The 12,801-nt window shown below is 35.2% G+C and overlaps 2 long non-coding RNA genes across 2 annotated transcripts; both read left to right on the plus strand.

Moving 5' to 3' along the window:
* The first annotated feature begins 1,288 nt into the window (after positions 1 to 1,288).
* Positions 1,289 to 2,577, plus strand: LOC142235148 (uncharacterized). The gene is made up of 3 exons (XR_012721811.1): positions 1,289 to 1,440; positions 1,511 to 1,741; positions 1,815 to 2,577. It is a non-coding gene; the product is annotated as an uncharacterized LOC142235148 (long non-coding RNA).
* A 7,887-nt stretch (positions 2,578 to 10,464) lies between these two features.
* On the plus strand, positions 10,465 to 12,044 carry LOC142234919 (uncharacterized). The gene is made up of 3 exons (XR_012721745.1): positions 10,465 to 10,908; positions 10,979 to 11,209; positions 11,283 to 12,044. It is a non-coding gene; the product is annotated as an uncharacterized LOC142234919 (long non-coding RNA).
* Positions 12,045 to 12,801: the final 757 nt, after the last annotated feature.

The raw sequence follows: 12,801 nt of genomic DNA on the forward strand, positions 1-12,801 counted from the left end.
AAATTTTCATCAATATAGTTTATCCATTTTATTTCCATCAAGGTAAATTTTTGTTAAAAATAATAAAATTTACTCGTTTCAGTAAAAAAATCCTAAACTGTAAGCAGTTAGGAATAGTTCATTAACTAGAATAAGGCATGGAATTTTACTCATACTATTTTCTTCGCTGGGTATAAGAATTTACTACTGAAAAAGAAAATTTTATTCACCGATAACAAAGCATTCGTAAAAATAAACAAAAACCGAACTAAAACCAAGTTTCCTCAAAATTAGTAAAATTTCTTATAAAATGATAATTGCGACTTCCTTTATAATAGAAAGTTTTTCATACATACGAACAACACTTGGCACAGAAAAATATTTTAGTTCATTCGTACTAAGAAGTATGCAATCCTTTCAAAACTTAAGGAAACACACTTGTTAGAATATAGGAAACTTTCCTAAATTTCTATTGTCTACCTGTAATCGATACCTGTCATCGTAATCGATGTGTTTGCGCGTGGGTGTAATCGATATGTTTGCGCGTCGGTTGTTTTTCTAGTTGGAATCGCGTTGTTTTGGTATACGGAGAGATTGTTAAAAAATAATATGGTAAAATAATATAATAAATAACAAATAAAATATATAAAATATTTGTTATTTTAAATTAGTGAGAAAAATTTTCGTTTTTAAAAATAAATCTATCAATGTTCGTGATAGTGTATAAAGGAAGAAAACACCAGCAGAATATGTAGGGTCGCTTGTAGCACTTGGATTCATTTTGTTACACTTTCATGTAATTCGAATAATTTGGTTATAATATTGGTTTTATGATTTCATAAATAAAGCTTGGATTTGAATAGTATTTAAAACTTAGTCTACGATATGGTAGACTCAGGTTGAAGGTAGTGTTACAGAATGAGATAGATGTAAATTAAGTATATTTTCGGAGAAATGAAATAAAATAAAATGAAACAAAATAAAATAAAATGAAATAAAGTAAAATAAAGTAAAATAAAATAAAATAAAAAAATAGTATCCTAAAATGAGTTTTTGCCAGGATCCGAACCTGGGCGTGTGTGACCATAGTCGAAGGTGTTGTCCACTGGGCTATCGAAAGCTTGAAGGACGACTTGACTATTTTCATAGTGATTCCCTCTATTGATAACGCTAGAATTGCTAGCTTGATTTATTGATCGCGTTTCTTGAATATGTTTTTCTTTTTTTTTTTGGGTTTGTGGGTGTTCATGCCATTTTCGAAATAGCAGGAATTTTCCAACATTGTTTTTGGAAAAATCCAGCCTACTAACGCTGGCTTTCCATTGCGTTCTCTTGCTATAAATAGGAGTTCTTTTGCCCAAATTCTCAGTTTATCTCGTCAATTGTTCAATTTGAAATCGGACAGCGCAGCGAACATTTAAATTTTTTGTATCCTGAACTAAAAATTTGTATTTTCATTTTGTAAGTATGAAAATAAAAGAATTGATTGTGCTTTGTTCTTTGGATTGAAAACTTGTATGTTATTAATTAGGACGAGATAAATTGGATTTGGACGAAATTTCTTCTATTTGTGGACATTCCTTGGTTTTTGGATTTTTCCCAGAGGATATTCGGTGGCATTTCTCCTGTATTTTGGCCTCCAATAGTCATTTCACCCGCCTGTGATTTGGGCCAGGACAAAATTATCCTGATTTTACCGGGTTTACCATTTTTCCATACCAGGAGCGCAGGTAAACCATAAGCTGTTTTATTTCGCTAAAAGGTAATATACATGTATTGGTTTCGTCCCATCCAAGCATCGATGCTTATTTTTGGAAACCTTGTTTGTGTTTTAGGCATCTTATTTTTTTGAATTTTCCTTGGGCATATCCGACTTGGAAGCACTCTGCATGGGTACGGGCAACCCTCAGCGAAAAACCCGCAACATTTTCCGAATTGACCCCTATATGATCTTTATTATTTTCTCCTGAGGATACCATAGATTTATTGGCTGGTCCAGATCGAACCACGAATATTGTGGAGTGATTGTGTGAAAAGAAAAGTGTTCGCTACAGTTTTTATAGTTTTTGCTGTCCGGTTTAAAGTAAAACAAAGACAGTAAATTTGAATTGAATCCGGAAAAGTTCTTAGTTTAAAAGTAGTTATTTTAATTTTTTTAGTTAAAGTTTTGTAAATATGCAGATATCGTGTTTTTAAATCGTTTCGGTTTCGTATGTATGTGAGTGAAAATCGGTCGTAAATTGATTATTTAAATCAACCAAAAACCACAAAGACAATTAAATACAATTATATTTCAACATTTACGACACCAACACCAATATAAACCAAATTCAAAAATTTAGTGATTTACCGGATATCCCATGAAGGATCCTTCATCGTTGGAACCAATAAGTAGTAAGTCATTTATTTCCTTTTCCTATACTTATTCCCGGCATTACCAACCATCAAAACACTGGTTTTAGTTTTGCAACAAAAATCATTATTTTGCAAAGTCACCAAGAAGGGGAATTTTCTCCTAATATTGATGTTTGGTGTGTAGGTGAATAACTTTTACATGTAACCACGATCAAAAGTCACCCAACGCTCACGTAGTTATTTTGCCAATCAATCAAAAATTAGTTGATAGCCCAGTGAGAGCACTCGCGACTTCCAACCATAAGGTTGGGGGATCGAGCCCGCTTTCGGTCATTTAATTTTTTTTTATTTTCAATTTCCTTGTTTTTAATTTCATCTTGGTTTTATTTTTTTTATTATGTTGTTTTTGTTAATTAATAAAATTAATACTTTTTTTTTTATTTTATAAAATCAAATATTATTTATTATTGACTTTTATGATGGTGTGGTGAATATATATTATAGTGTAATTAAAAACAGTATTTGCCACTCATTATAATTGTGCATTTGGCCAACCATCCATAAGTCATTAGCTAGCTTAGTGGTAAGACTCGCGGCTTGCAATCGTGAGGTCGTAGGTTCGAGCCCGGTTTGGGTGATGTGATTTTTTTTCTTTTGTGCAAAGTAACGCATTTTTTATCTTATTAAAAATTGTTATATATGATTTTGAAAGTAAAAATAGCAGTGATTGATATAAGATCTCGATAATGGTGACAAAGTTTTGATTTTGATTATATGTAAAGTGTATCTTGTATTGTTGTTGTTGTATGGACGTATAAAGCCACACTATCGAATCCCGGCTCAGTTGAGTGAAAATTAATTTTCTTTAATTTTCGGTTTTCTCGTTTTTTTATGATTCGACAATTTAAAATAACGCATATCTTGGAAATTGAGATTCAATATCTTGATCCTAAGCCCTAGTGTGAGAGAGGGTTTTGCTATCGAATCCTATCGTGTTGGAAAAAAATAATTTTATATTTTGCTTAAACTTGATTTTTTCCGTTTTTTTATTATTTTAAATTTCGGAAAACCTAAAAATTAGTAAAAGGTAAAAGTTAAAAATTAATTTAAATCTGTTTTGGTTTAATTTACTTTTTTTCGTTATTAAATATTATTTCGGTTTATCTTTGAATATTATTGGACTTTTCGCGGTAAAAATATATTTAACCACTCATATACATATACATATTTATATATATACCATGATATCCGAACTGGATATATTCTTTTTCAGCTATTTTGTTTCTGTAATTACTCGTGAAATAACCGATCTCTGCATATCAATAGTGTGTTATTTTTTTTCTTGCTTTGCATTTTTTTTGGGATAAAATAGAATATTAGGAATATATTGATTAGTGTTAAGGAAATTTTGTATTGGTATAATTCAGCATTTTTTTCCAAATTTCGTTACGTATTAAATGCTTTTGGATTATTTCGAAATATTAATTGAATTCCTTTGCAAGTTGCCTTGATTTTAAGATGAAATGTTTTCTATGAATTATTCGGTTGAATAAATAATTATGGAGCACTAAATATATATTTTTTTGATTTCCTAACTGGGAGATGGGTTGAAGGTTGTTTGGGACCATGTATAAATTCATTGCATACGGCTCATGGTCAAGGTTGGGAGGGGTAATATCAGATGTCAACATCCACACATCTGCTTAGCATCGAGTTTTCTTAATTTTTCCCGATTCTTTCTATCCTATCCATCTTATTTTATCGCACGCATATTTTAAGTAATAGTTATTCTGTGGTTTTTTTTTTTGGCACATACTGAACCTGGTAATTAAGTTTGAACCCCACCGATAGCCGACGAGCAGAGGCCGGATACCAGATGCGTGCCACTACATATTGGTTCAGAGCAGACTTGCCACTATTAGGAATTCCTAGAACGTTGTATGCTACAGATAATTTATTATTTATGGCGCCCAACGTGGGGCCAACACAGTTTTAAATTTTTTAAATTATTTTTTTCCATCTTTGAATAATTCAAAATATTTCGTGTGGCTTCACCTAGATTTTTTTCTCCTTTCATTCTATTTTTCTTTTTAACTATTTTTTTCACCATTTGTATAGGTGTGATAGATTGTCGTAATTTTTGGCTTGTAACTTTTTAGACTTTGTGCTCAAACCGATCTATTATATCTTATACTCTATATTTTTGTGTTATAGATCTTTTCATTGACGAATTCTGGAATAGTTGTTATTGGATTTTATATGGCTAATGGCAAACCGTCTTCGTTTGTGATAACATTTATAGTACCCTCATCGTTTTTGGTTTTATGTTTTTAAAAGAGCTAGTTTTCAGGATTTTTGTTATTGGATACATTAGGCTAGTAGCAAACCGTTTACATAGTTTTTGGTAAACATGATTCTCTTCTAATAACTGTTTTAAGCAAGACAGGAAATTTTGACAATTTAGTACCGTCTATGGCTTTTCTTTTAATTTTCTTCTATTTTTAAGGAATTTTCGATGCAGAATAATTCTCAACCCATCACCAGTGATGGATTTCAAATTTTATGATATTGGTTATTTTTTCCCTGTCGATACTGTTGAGTATCTATCGTAATTATTCTACCACTCACTGCTAATATTATTTATTATTATTAGGTGTTTATAAGAATTTTGTTGGGATTTTAATTTTTTTTTGGAATTTGAAATTTAGGTTATTTTGTAATTGTATTTTGTTCCGGATTTATTTTTTTAAGGTTTTATTTTGTTTCTTTTGGAATGTCGCAAGATACGGAAAATTTGTCATTGCCTACTGGATCTGAATGTCCACTTTGTAATCATTTGATTACTAGTCCGCTTTATGGCATTGCTTCATCTTGTTCACATACTTTTCACAAGTCGTGTCTTGCTAAATATATTAAGAAAAATAAAAATTGCCCTTCCTGTGGTGTGATAATAACTGTAGCTAACCAACCTTCGCCTATGATGACTCGTCTTCAATCGCAGAGAGCTCTAGATTTCGATACCAGTCGAGTAGGTTTACAGGCTGCTGGCGAAACTTCACCGCCGTCACAAAATCAGGGTCAAGAGAGATCTGTTGTCCAGGAAACATTAGGCGTGGGGGACACTCAGTCTCCGGTGATGAATCGTACAGTTGATCAGGAAAATATTCGTAGCTTGATTACTGCTGCTGTAAATGCTCAACAGGAAGAGATGATGAACCGAATTACAGAACAATTAGCTAGAATGATTGATTCAAGCATTCAGTCCAGTTTAAGTCGATTTAATCAACCCCCTCACACAAATCAGATTTCGTCACCTGTAGCGTCGAATTCTCGGCCTATTAATACTTCTCCTGCAGATCCTTTGTCAGTTCAAACTTTGGAACAATTGTTAGGGATACCAAATGATACGAACCGGTCGTCAAATTTGCCAGCTCGAAATCTGGCCGGCTCAAATGTTTCTAATACCCCGAGTTTAGATTCGTCTATTCGGCCTGATAAAGTTGGTCACATTATTAGTAACTGGAAACTCAAGTTTTCTGGTGACCGAAATGGGATGTCTATTGAAAATTTTCTCTATAGAGTAGAGGCTTTGACTAGGGAAACCCTTGGAGGAAATTTCGAATTGCTTTGTCAACATATTTCTACATTATTTGAGGCAAAGGCTAGCGAGTGGTACTGGAGATACCATAAGTCTGTTTCAACTATTCGTTGGTCTAGTTTATGTTCGGCTTTGAAAATCCAATATAAAGACTCTCGTACTGATGTTGATTGGAGAGAGCAGATTCGTGATCGGAAGCAAATGTCGAATGAGAGTTTTGATTCGTTCTACGAGGCCATTGTCAATATTAGTGACAGGTTGTCTCAGCCTTTAGACGAGAAGATTCTTGTCGAAATTCTTAGGCGAAATCTTTTACCGGAGATCCAGCATGAGATACTCAATGTTCGGATTGATTCCATAGCGCATTTGAGGGATATATGCCGTCGTAGAGAATTTTTTTTACAGGATATTAGTAAGAGACATTTTCCGTCAAAACCGACAAATTTTCGTAAGAACGTTCATGAATTATTGGCAGATTCAGATGATCTTTTAGGGGATTTTGATGAAATATCCGCTCTTTCATTAGTTTGTTGGAATTGCCGTAAAAGTGGCCACCGTTACCAGGATTGTTTGGAAGATCGTTCCATATTTCGCTTTGGTTGTGGTGCTCCAAATATTTATAAGCCCAATTGTTCTACCTGTAATCCAAAAAACGGCCAGCCCAGTGCGCTGAAAAGTGCACGCAAACTGACGAAATCATCGAGCACGAACACCGATTAAAATCTTTTTATGTTGAAGATCCAATTATACGACCGAATACTGGAACTGATTTTCCGATTTCTATTTCCCCAGAAAAAATTTTAAAACCAATTATGTCGACAAATTCGATTTTAACTGATGCTAATAATCAAGTTAATAGCGATTATGTTTCTTCTGATTTGACCAATTTTAATCGATTTTCACCTAAAAGGGGTGAAGTTGGGGAACATCCTCCGACTTACTTTAAGCCTTTCCATGTACGTTTAGCTGAGTATGAGGCTAAACGAGCTGAGATTTTTAACAGTTCACCACTCACTAAAAAGCAATCTCGTTCTACGGAGCGTATGCGTGATTTCTGGAATGTTATTAAACATACGCGTAGGGAACTTCTGTCCGTTGGTTCTGATAAACACGATGATATTAGGCCATATGCTCCTGTTGTACTTTTTGGTAGGACTATTAGTGGTTTATTGGACACGGGTGCAACTGTCAGCTGTTTGGGATCGGATGCTGCTAAAGAATTTTTGGAATCTAAAAGGGATTTTAGAAGATTTAGGACATTTGTTCACACCGCTGATGGTAAGGGTATTACTGTTCTGGGCAAAGTGGATACTGATATTGAATTTAAAGGAGTTTCGAAAGCTATTTCCCTTTATATTGTACCGGATTTGTCTCAAAATCTATATTTAGGTATGGATTTCTGGAAAATGTTTAATTTATTGCCGCCCGATTTGCTATCTTCTTTAGTTTTGCGACCTAGTCCAAATCAGGTTTCTGAGATTTCTATTCAACAGGCATTGTCAGATTTAGATAAACGTCGTTTACAGGCTGTGGTTGATATGATACCATCGTTTGCGAGGCAAGGACTTGGTCGTACCTCTGTTATTTCTCACACGATTGATGTAGGTAATGCTACGCCGATCAAGCAACGGCATTTTCCCGTTTCGCCTGCTATGGAGAAACTAATTTATGACGAGATTGATCGGATGCTAGCAATGGACATCATAGAGGAGTCTGATAGCGCGTGGTCTTCTCCCATGGTTCTAGTACGCAAGCCGGGGAAAGTTCGACTCTGTTTGGACAGCCGGAAAGTAAATTCAGTTACCGTCAAGGATGCTTATCCTTTGCCCAATATTGACGGCATTTTGAGTCGACTTCCTCGTGCTGAGTACATAACGAGCTTGGACCTTAAGGACGCCTTCTGGCAAATTCCTCTTAACAAATCGTCGAAAGATAAGACAGCATTTACCGTTCCTGGCCGCCCCTTGTATCAATTTAAAGTTATGCCTTTTGGCTTATGCAATGCTCCTCAGACCATGTCACGGCTGATGGACAAGGTGGTACCGGCGAATTTGCGAACGGAGGTGTTTGTCTATCTGGACGATTTGTTGATAGTATCCGATTCTTTCGATCGTCATTTAGAGGTTTTGCTAATTATCTCGCAACAGATCAAAAGTGCAGGGTTGACAATTAATATTGAAAAGTCGAAATTTTGTGTTCCTGAAGTTCGTTATCTTGGTCACCTTATTGGACATGGGGTTATTCAGACAGATCCAGAGAAAGTTTCAGCGATTGTTGATTTCCCGACACCTCGGTCTGTTAAGCAACTTAGACGATTTTTGGGTATGTCTGGTTGGTACCGAAAGTTTATCAGGAATTACGCGTCGGTTACTAGTCCTTTAACGGATTTACAAAAGGCTAACAGGAAATTTGTATGGAATGAAGAAGCTCAAAAAGCTTTTGAAGAATTAAAGTCCATATTGTCAACCGCCCCAGTGCTGCATAGTCCAGATTTTTCGCAACCATTTTATATTCATTGCGATGCTAGCAGTACTGGTATAGGAGGCGTTTTGGTGCAAAAATCAGCGGAGGGTGATGAAGTTCCTATTGCCTTTATGTCAAAGAAACTGAACCAAGCCCAACGCAAATATACAGTCACCGAACAGGAATGTTTAGCTGCTGTGCTAAGCATAAAAAAATTTAGAGCTTATGTGGAAGGACATGAGTTTACTATAGTGACCGATCACGCTTCACTGAAGTGGCTCATGTCCCAAACAGATCTCAATTCAAGGTTGGCACGATGGGCATTAAAGCTTCAAGGGTTTAAGTTTAAGATTGAACACCGTAAAGGTTCGAGAAATATAGTTCCTGATGCACTTTCGCGTACTAACTGTGAGGATTTGTCCGAACTCGAGATATTCGAATTGTCCGATGTAGACAGGACTGGAGTTTTCGTGGATTTGAATTCCGAACATTTCAAAAGCCAACAATATTTGGATTTACTAGATAGAGTTGGTAAGACAATTGACAAGATGCCAGATTTAAAGATAGTCGATGGCTTTCTTTACAGACGGACGGAACACTGCACCGGAGATCAATTGCGAGATGATTTCGCTTGGAAACTATGGGTTCCCAAAGAATTAGTTTTGGAGCTTCTTAGGAAGGCACATGATGGTCCACTTTCGTCCCACTGCGGTATAAACAAGACCTTGGAGAGGATTCGTCGTTTTTATTTTTGGCCTAATCTGGTGAACGATGTTCGCGAGTACATTAACTCGTGTGAGATTTGCAAGAGTACGAAACATCCCAATTTTACTATGCGACCACCCATGGGGAAGACTAGCGAGACATTCAGATTTTTCCAAAAATTATACGTTGATTTCCTCGGTCCTTACCCACGTTCCAAGGCAGGGAATATTGGAATTTTTATTGTTGTCGATCATTTCAGTAAATTTTGTTTTCTGAAGCCTGTGAAGAAGTTCACTGCGGATGTTGTCGTTAAATATATGGAGCAAGAACTGTTTCACACTTTTGGTACCCCCGAAACTGTTGTATCCGACAACGGGTCCCAATTTAAATCTTCTCAGTTTGGGAAATTAATGGAGACGTATGGTGTAAATCATGTTTGTACTGCGGTACATTCGCCCCAAGCTAATGCTTCGGAGCGAGTGAATCGTTCAGTACTAGCTGCGATTAGATCCTACCTTAAGCACGACCATAGCTCTTGGGATGAATACCTTAGCAGCATCAGTTGTTCTCTGCGATCTTCGTTTCACACATCCATTGGTAGCTCACCATATTATATGGCTTTTGGTCAGAATATGATCACAAATGGTAAGACATACTGCCTTTTGCGAAGGCTTGAAATGCTAGAGGATCGTGGTGTTCGCTATGATAGGGATGATACTTTGGATATTGTTAGAAAGAATGCCTCTAGGAATATGGCAAAAAGGCAGGAGCAAAACGAGAGGCAGTATAACTTGCGTTCCAGAGTGGTGAATTACGTTGAAGGTCAGGAGGTATATAGGAGGAATTTCAAACAAAGTAACTTTGAAAAGGGTTATAATGCAAAATTGGCTCCACCTTTCCTGAAGGCCAGAATAAGGAAGAAAATTGGCAACGTTTACTATGAGTTAGAAGACTTGAACGGTCGTGCAATTGGTATTTATCATGCAAAAGATATAAGGCAATAGTTTTAATTTTGGATTCATTTGATCCCTCTTGCTACAAGCGGGATCAGCTTTGTGTCTCCTCCGGATCCCAAACCTGATTTTAGCGGGGGGGAATTGTAGGGTCGCTTGTAGCACTTGGATTCATTTTGTTACACTTTCATGTAATTCGAATAATTTGGTTATAATATTGGTTTTATGATTTCATAAATAAAGCTTGGATTTGAATAGTATTTAAAACTTAGTCTACGATATGGTAGACTCAGGTTGAAGGTAGTGTTACAGAATGAGATAGATGTAAATTAAGTATATTTTCGGAGAAATGAAATAAAATAAAATGAAACAAAATAAAATAAAATGAAATAAAGTAAAATAAAGTAAAATAAAATAAAATAAAAAAATAGTATCCTAAAATGAGTTTTTGCCAGGATCCGAACCTGGGCGTGTGTGACCATAGTCGAAGGTGTTGTCCACTGGGCTATCGAAAGCTTGAAGGACGACTTGACTATTTTCATAGTGATTCCCTCTATTGATAACGCTAGAATTGCTAGCTTGATTTATTGATCGCGTTTCTTGAATATGTTTTTCTTTTTTTTTTGGGTTTGTGGGTGTTCATGCCATTTTCGAAATAGCAGGAATTTTCCAACATTGTTTTTGGAAAAATCCAGCCTACTAACGCTGGCTTTCCATTGCGTTCTCTTGCTATAAATAGGAGTTCTTTTGCCCAAATTCTCAGTTTATCTCGTCAATTGTTCAATTTGAAATCGGACAGCGCAGCGAACATTTAAATTTTTTGTATCCTGAACTAAAAATTTGTATTTTCATTTTGTAAGTATGAAAATAAAAGAATTGACTGTGCTTTGTTCTTTGGATTGAAAACTTGTATGTTATTAATTAGGACGAGATAAATTGGATTTGGACGAAATTTCTTCTATTTGTGGACATTCCTTGGTTTTTGGATTTTTCCCAGAGGATATTCGGTGGCATTTCTCCTGTATTTTGGCCTCCAATAGTCATTTCACCCGCCTGTGATTTGGGCCAGGACAAAATTATCCTGATTTTACCGGGTTTACCATTTTTCCATACCAGGAGCGCAGGTAAACCATAAGCTGTTTTATTTCGCTAAAAGGTAATATACATGTATTGGTTTCGTCCCATCCAAGCATCGATGCTTATTTTTGGAAACCTTGTTTGTGTTTTAGGCATCTTATTTTTTGAATTTTCCTTGGGCATATCCGACTTGGAAGCACTCTGCATGGGTACGGGCAACCCTCAGCGAAAAACCCGCAACATTTTCCGAATTGACCCCTATATGATCTTTATTATTTTCTCCTGAGGATACCATAGATTTATTGGCTGGTCCAGATCGAACCACGAATATTGTGGAGTGATTGTGTGAAAAGAAAAGTGTTCGCTACAGTTTTTATAGTTTTTGCTGTCCGGTTTAAAGTAAAACAAAGACAGTAAATTTGAATTGAATCCGGAAAAGTTCTTAGTTTAAAAGTAGTTATTTTAATTTTTTTAGTTAAAGTTTTGTAAATATGCAGATATCGTGTTTTTAAATCGTTTCGGTTTCGTATGTATGTGAGTGAAAATCGGTCGTAAATTGATTATTTAAATCAACCAAAAACCACAAAGACAATTAAATACAATTATATTTCAACATTTACGACACCAACACCAATATAAACCAAATTCAAAAATTTAGTGATTTACCGGATATCCCATGAAGGATCCTTCATCGTTGGAACCAATAAGTAGTAAGTCATTTATTTCCTTTTCCTATACTTATTCCCGGCATTACCAACCATCAAAACACTGGTTTTAGTTTTGCAACAAAAATCATTATTTTGCAAAGTCACCAAGAAGGGGAATTTTCTCCTAATATTGATGTTTGGTGTGTAGGTGAATAACTTTTACATGTAACCACGATCAAAAGTCACCCAACGCTCACGTAGTTATTTTGCCAATCAATCAAAAATTAGTTGATAGCCCAGTGAGAGCACTCGCGACTTCCAACCATAAGGTTGGGGGATCGAGCCCGCTTTCGGTCATTTAATTTTTTTTTATTTTCAATTTCCTTGTTTTTAATTTCATCTTGGTTTTATTTTTTTTATTATGTTGTTTTTGTTAATTAATAAAATTAATACTTTTTTTTTTATTTTATAAAATCAAATATTATTTATTATTGACTTTTATGATGGTGTGGTGAATATATATTATAGTGTAATTAAAAACAGTATTTGCCACTCATTATAATTGTGCATTTGGCCAACCATCCATAAGTCATTAGCTAGCTTAGTGGTAAGACTCGCGGCTTGCAATCGTGAGGTCGTAGGTTCGAGCCCGGTTTGGGTGATGTGATTTTTTTTCTTTTGTGCAAAGTAACGCATTTTTTATCTTATTAAAAATTGTTATATATGATTTTGAAAGTAAAAATAGCAGTGATTGATATAAGATCTCGATAATGGTGACAAAGTTTTGATTTTGATTATATGTAAAGTGTATCTTGTATTGTTGTTGTTGTATGGACGTATAAAGCCACACTATCGAATCCCGGCTCAGTTGAGTGAAAATTAATTTTCTTTAATTTTCGGTTTTCTCGTTTTTTTATGATTCGACAATTTAAAATAACGCATATCTTGGAAATTGAGATTCAATATCTTGATCCTAAGCCCTAGTGTGAGAGAGGGTTTTGCTATCGAATCCTATCGTGTTGGA

Source organism: Haematobia irritans, chromosome 4 (genome assembly GCF_050003625.1).
Source record: "Haematobia irritans isolate KBUSLIRL chromosome 4, ASM5000362v1, whole genome shotgun sequence".
Taxonomy (NCBI): domain Eukaryota; kingdom Metazoa; phylum Arthropoda; class Insecta; order Diptera; family Muscidae; genus Haematobia; species Haematobia irritans.